Source organism: Elephantulus edwardii, unplaced genomic scaffold (assembly GCF_000299155.1).
Source record: "Elephantulus edwardii isolate Elephantulus edwardi_28Jun2011 unplaced genomic scaffold, EleEdw1.0 scaffold00337, whole genome shotgun sequence".
NCBI lineage: Eukaryota > Metazoa > Chordata > Mammalia > Macroscelidea > Macroscelididae > Elephantulus > Elephantulus edwardii.
This window is the reverse complement of record NW_006400087.1, coordinates 1,449,269-1,455,311: the sequence shown is the minus strand read 5'-3', so window position 1 is coordinate 1,455,311 and position 6,043 is coordinate 1,449,269. Positions and strand designations below refer to the sequence as shown.

At 41.8% G+C, this 6,043-nt stretch overlaps 1 pseudogene; it reads left to right on the top strand.

The window, feature by feature from the left end:
• Nucleotides 1–4,977, top strand: part of LOC102866457 — a 5,990-nt pseudogene extending 1,013 nt beyond the window's left edge.
• Nucleotides 4,978–6,043: the final 1,066 nt, after the last annotated feature.

Below are 6,043 nucleotides of genomic sequence, written 5' to 3'. Positions count from 1 at the left end.
ATAGTATTCCATTGTGCGAATATACCACAACTTCTCTACCCATTCGTTTGTTGATGGGCATTTAGGTTGTTTCCAACTCCTTGCTATTGTAAACAAAGCCATGATAAACATGGGTATGCATATATCTACTTGGATGTCATTTATGGTCTCTTTAGGGTATATTCCCAGTAGTGGAATTGCTGGGTCAAATGGTATCTCTATTTTCAAGAAATTTTAAATTAATTTTTTACTTCTTCTAGTATCCAGTCATGTTCAAGCAAGGTGTTGTTCATCTTTCAAATGAATGGGTTTTTTTGTCCTTTATTGTCTTGTTATTAATTTCTAATTTTGTAGCATTGTGGTCTGAGAAGACGCTTTGTATTATTTCTATGTGTATTTTTCTTAATTTATTGATGCTAGTCCTGCGACCTAAAATATGATTTATTCTGGAGAACGTTCCATGCACATTGGAAAAAGAACGTATATTGTGCTTTTTTTGGGGGGGGAGGAAGGTGCATTAGCCTATAATTATCTATGAGATCGAGTTGGTCTATTATGTGCATTAATTCCTCAGTATCTTTGTTGAGTTTCTTTCTGGTAGTTCTATATTTTCTTCAATGTGGTGTATTGGATTTTCCAAGTACTATAGTAGTTTTGTTTATTTCCTTTTCCAGTTTTGTTAATGTTTGTTTTATATGTATTTTTGGTGCATAGATGTTTATTATTATCATATCCTCTTATTCTGTTGACCCTGTAAGTGTAATATAGTGACATTCCTTGTCTTTGTGATGGTTTTTGCATTGAAACTTATTTTATAAGAAATTAATATTGCTACTCCTGCCTTTCTCTTGTTGCCATTTGCTTGGTATATTTTTTCCCACGCTTTTATTTTTAGTCTTTATCTTCATTTTTCAGGTGTATCTCTTGTAGGCAATATATTGATGGATTTTAGATTTCATCTGATGGTATGCATAGGAATCAGATCGATTACATCTGTGGAAAAAACCGCTGGATAAGCTCAATATCAGCTGTGAAAACAAGACCAGGAGCTGATTGTGGAACAGACCACCAACTACTCACATGCAAGTTCAAGCTAAAGCTGAGGAAAATGAAACCAAATCCATGGAAACCAAAAGATGACTTTGAGTCTATCCCATCTTAATTTCAGAACCATCTCAGGAACAGGTTTGAGGCCTTGAACACTAATGAGCGAAGACCAGATGAGTTGTGGGAGGATATCAAGGGTATTATCCAGGAAGAGTGCAAAGGATCATTCCAAAGACAGAAAAGGAAGAGAAGACCAAAATGGATATCAGGAGAGACTCTGAAAATTGCACTGGAGCACAGAGAAGCCAAAGCACAAGGAAGAATTCAAGATACTAGAGAGTTGAATAGAAGATTTCAAAAGGCAGCACGAGATGACAAAGTAAAATATTACAATGAAATGTGCAAGGAGTTGGAGTCAGAAAATCAAAAGGGCCGAACTCGTTCAGTATTTCTTAAGCTCAAGGAACTAAAGAACAAATTCAAACCTCGAGTTGTTATGATCAAAGATGCTTTCGGCAGAATGTTAAATGATCCAGGAAGTATTAAAAGAAGATCGAAAGAATATACTGAGCCACTGTATCAAAAGGAATTGGCAGACACAGAAGAATTTCATGAAACAATATATGAGCAAGAGCCTATGGTGATGAGGGAAGAAGTTCAGGCTGCTTTGAAGGACATGGCAAAAAATAAGGCCCCAGGAATAGATGGTATACCAATTGACATAGTTCAGCTAACAGATGCTGTCCTGGATGTGCTCACCAAGTTTTGCCAAGAAATCTGGAGAACAACCACTTGGCCAACTGACTGAAAGAGATCTATATTTGTTCCCATCCCAAAGAACGGGGACCCAACAGAGTGTGGAAACTATAGAACAATATCACTGATTTCACATGCAAGCAAAATTCTACTGAAGATTATCCAAAAACAACTGGAACAGCACATCAGCAGAGAAGTGCCAGAAGTCTAGGCTGGGCTTAGAAAGGGTCATGGTACTAGGGATATTGTAGCTAATATTACATGGATTTTAGCTGAAAGCAGGGAATACCAGAGGAATTATAGAGGAATCTATCTGTGTTTCATTGACTATGCAAAGTTGCTTGACTGTGTGGATCATCACAAACTGTGGCTGACTCTGAGAAAAATGGGAATCCCAGAACATTTGATCATGCTAATGAGAAACCTATACTTGGACCAAGAGTCAGTCGTCAGAACAGTGCAAGGGAACACGGCATGGTTCAAAATTGGGAAGGGCATATGCCTGGGATGTGTCCTGTCTCCATACCTTTTCAACCTGTATGCAGAACAGATTATCCAGGAGGCTGGGCTCTATGAGGAGAAATGTGGAGTCAAGATTGGTGGAAGATCTATCAACAATCTGTGTTATGCAGATGGCGCAACCCTGCTTGCTGAAACTGAGGAGGACCTGAAGCGCTTGCTGCAGAGGGTCAAGGATGGCAGCCTCCAATATGGATTGAGGCTCAATATGGATTGAGGCTCAATGTTAAGAAGACAAAGATTCTCACCACTGGATTCTCACAAACTGGTAGCATCAGGATGGATGGTGAAGAGATTGAGATTGTACACACCTTTAGTTTGCTTGGCTCCACAGTCAACACTCTCGGCACCAGTAGTAGCCAGGAAATTAAAAGGTGCATTGCCATGGGAAAGTCTGCTGTTAGGAACCTCTCCAAAATACTGAAGAGCAATGGTGTCTCTCTGGAGACTAAGGAGTGTCTGATACAGGCCATGGTTTTTGCTATTACTTGTTATGCATCAGAGAGTTGGACAATGACTAAGGAGGATATAAGGAGAATTGATGCCTTTGAGCTGTGGTGCTGGAGAAGAGTATTGAGGGTACTATGGACTGCTAGGAAAACAAACAGATTCATCATGGAAAGGGTTAAACCGGATGGTTCCTTGGTGGCAAGGATTTTGAAGCTCCATCTAACATACTTTATAAATGTTGTAAGAAGGGAGCGGTCCTTGGTTAGGGACATCATTCTTGCTAAGGTAGAGGGATGGTGCAGGAGGGGAAAGCCCTGTATGAGGTGGATTGATTCAGTGCCTGGGGTAATCAGGAGGGGAGTGTCAGAGACAGTGGGGTTGGCACAGGACAGAGTAGCATTTAGGGTTCTTGTACATAGGGTCGCTATGAGTTGCACCAACTCAATGGCACATAACAACAACAACAACAACAACAACAATCTGCTATTCTTTTTCTCTTCAGTGGTGCATTTAAACCATTCACATTCAGTGTGATTATTGAGAGGCAAGATATTATTGCTTTCATTTTGTTCTTTTTGGTGTTGTTGATATTTATTTTGGTCGATTCTGCTTTCTGTGGCACTTCTGTAAGATGGACATCTCTCAGTGCTTCCTTTAAAGCTGATCTTGTTTTTACAAACTCTTAGATTCTGTTTTCCTGGGAATGTCTTGATCTCTCTTTCATATTTGGTGGACAGTTTTGCTGTATACAATATTCTTGGTTGACAGTTTTGTTCTTTAAGTGTTCTATATACGTCATTCCATTGTCTTCTTGCTAGTGTGGTTTGGCTGAGAAATAGGCACTTAATCTTATCTGCTGTCCCTCATACGTTACTTTCTGTTTGTCTCTCGCTGCTTTCCGAATTTTCTCCTTATCTTTAGTTCTGGCAAATTTATTCATGATATACTTTGATGTCTTAATTTTGTGGTCTCGGGATTTCCGAAAGCTGTAGGCCAGGAGCGTGTTGGGAGACCTGGGCAGAGCTGCGGTGTCCCCGAAGCCTTGTAGTTGAGAGCCTCACCCTATCTCGGTTTTATGCAGAAACCTTGACAAAAGTGTAGTGCAGTACAACGGACGTGAGGTCGTCCGGGGGACACCAGGGGATCCTCGGACGGAAGTCGGAGCGCGAGATCCACCTGAACGAGCTGTGCGGAAGACTGAGAATAGAATATTCTGTATAATGGCTATAGATGCAACTTGAAGCAAATGCGGATACTTCAGTGGAAGAAGAAAGCTTTGGCCCACAGCCTATTTCAAGGTTAGAGCAATGTGGCATAAATGCTAATGATGTAAAGAAATTAGAAGAAGCTGGGTTCCATACCGTTGAGGCTGTTGCTTATGCACCAAAGAAAGAACTAATAAATATCAAAGGGATTAGTGAAGCCAAAGCTGATAAAATTTTGACAGTAGCAGCTAAATTAGTTCCAATGGGTTTCACTACTGCAACTGAATTTCACCAAAGGCGGTCAGAGATCATACAGATTACCACTGGTTCCAAAGAGCTTGACAAACTACTTCAAGGTGGAATTGAGACTGGATCTATCACAGAGATGTTTGGAGAATTTCGAACTGGGAAGACCCAGATATGTCATACATTGGCTGTAACTTGTCAGCTTCCTATTGACCGGGGTGGAGGTGAAGAAAAGGCCATGTACATTGACACCAAGGGTACGTTTAGGCCAGAACGGCTGCTGACAGTGGCTGAGAGATACGGTCTATCTGGTAGTAATGTCCTGGATAACGTAGCATATGCTCGAGGGTTCAACACAGACCACCAGACCCAGCTCCTTTATCAAGCATCAGCTATGATGGTTGAGACCAGGTATGCACTGCTATTTGTAGACAGTGCCACCGCCCTCTACAGAACAGACTATTCTGGTCGGGGTGAGCTCTCAGCCAGACAGATGCACTTGGCCAGATTTCTGCGGATGCTTCTGTGACTTGCTGATGAGTTTGGGGTAGCAGTGGTGATCATTAACCAAGTGGATGGAGCAGCCATGTTTGCTGCTGATCCCAAGAAACCTATTGGAGGAAACATCATTGCCCACTCTTCAACAACCAGGCTGTACCTGAGGAAAGGAAGAGGAGAAACCAGAATCTGCAAAATCTATGACTCCCCCTGTCTTCCCGAAGCTGAAGCTATGTTTGCCATCAATGCTGATGGAGTGGGCAATGCCAAAGACTGAACCGTTGGTGTGTTTTAAACCTTACGTACTGCAGACTGATGGAAAGGACTGCTCCCAGTGTTTCTTTACTGTCTTCTTCCTGTTGTAACTGCCAGAAGAGCTTTTGGGGAAAAGCACCATTGTATCCACTTGTCTGATGGTGTAAAAAGGATACAGTCAGAGTCACAACTGATCTGAAATGTTTATTCCTTCTGGAGTATATTAATTTCTATGTTATTTCTTTGGTTTTGGAGGGGAGGTAATGACTTTGGTAAGTGTTTGGGGGTCGGCTCTGTACTAACAGCTGTCTACTGGACAGATGGTCTTATGTTTGAAGAACAGTAAAGCTGAGGAGACTGTCTGAATAATGGTGAAATAAAATGCCTGAGCTATGAGACAAGGGACGAGGTTCTTTTTCTCTCAAACAGTAGACTTTGTCCTATCAGTTAGCAACAGGTGTGTGTGTGTTTGTCTGTACTATTTTTCATTAAGGAGTCTTGAACACCACCTGCCAGGCTTTCTAGCCTTTCACTGTCTACTTGCTTGGTCTTTGTTGCTTAGGCCAACTCAGGATAATTGTAGGATCTTGAGTATCTCAGATTATCTAAGTAAACTTGGTATGAGGCTGGTAATAAATCAGTTTTATTTGTCGTGAGTGCAGGTTAAGAGCTAATCTTGTTGTTGTTATGTGCCGTCGAGTCATTTGTTACTCATAGCGACCCTATGTACAACAGCCCTAAACTGTGCTCTATCCTGTGCCAATCTCATTGCCTCTGACACACCCATCCCGACTACCCCAGTCACTGAATCAATCCACCGCATAGAGGGTCTTCCCCTCCTGCGCTGTCCTTCTACTCTACCCAGAATGATGTCCCTCTCTAAAGACCTGTCACTCCTTACAACATGTCCAAAGTATGTCAGGCGAAACCCCAGAATCCTTGCCTCCAAGGAGCAGCCTGGTTTAACCGTCTGTACGATGAATCTGTTTGTTTTCTTGGCAGTCTATGGTACATTCAATACTCTTCTCCAGCACCACAGCTCAAAGGCGTCAATTCTCCTTCTATCCTCCCTAGTCATTGTCCAACTC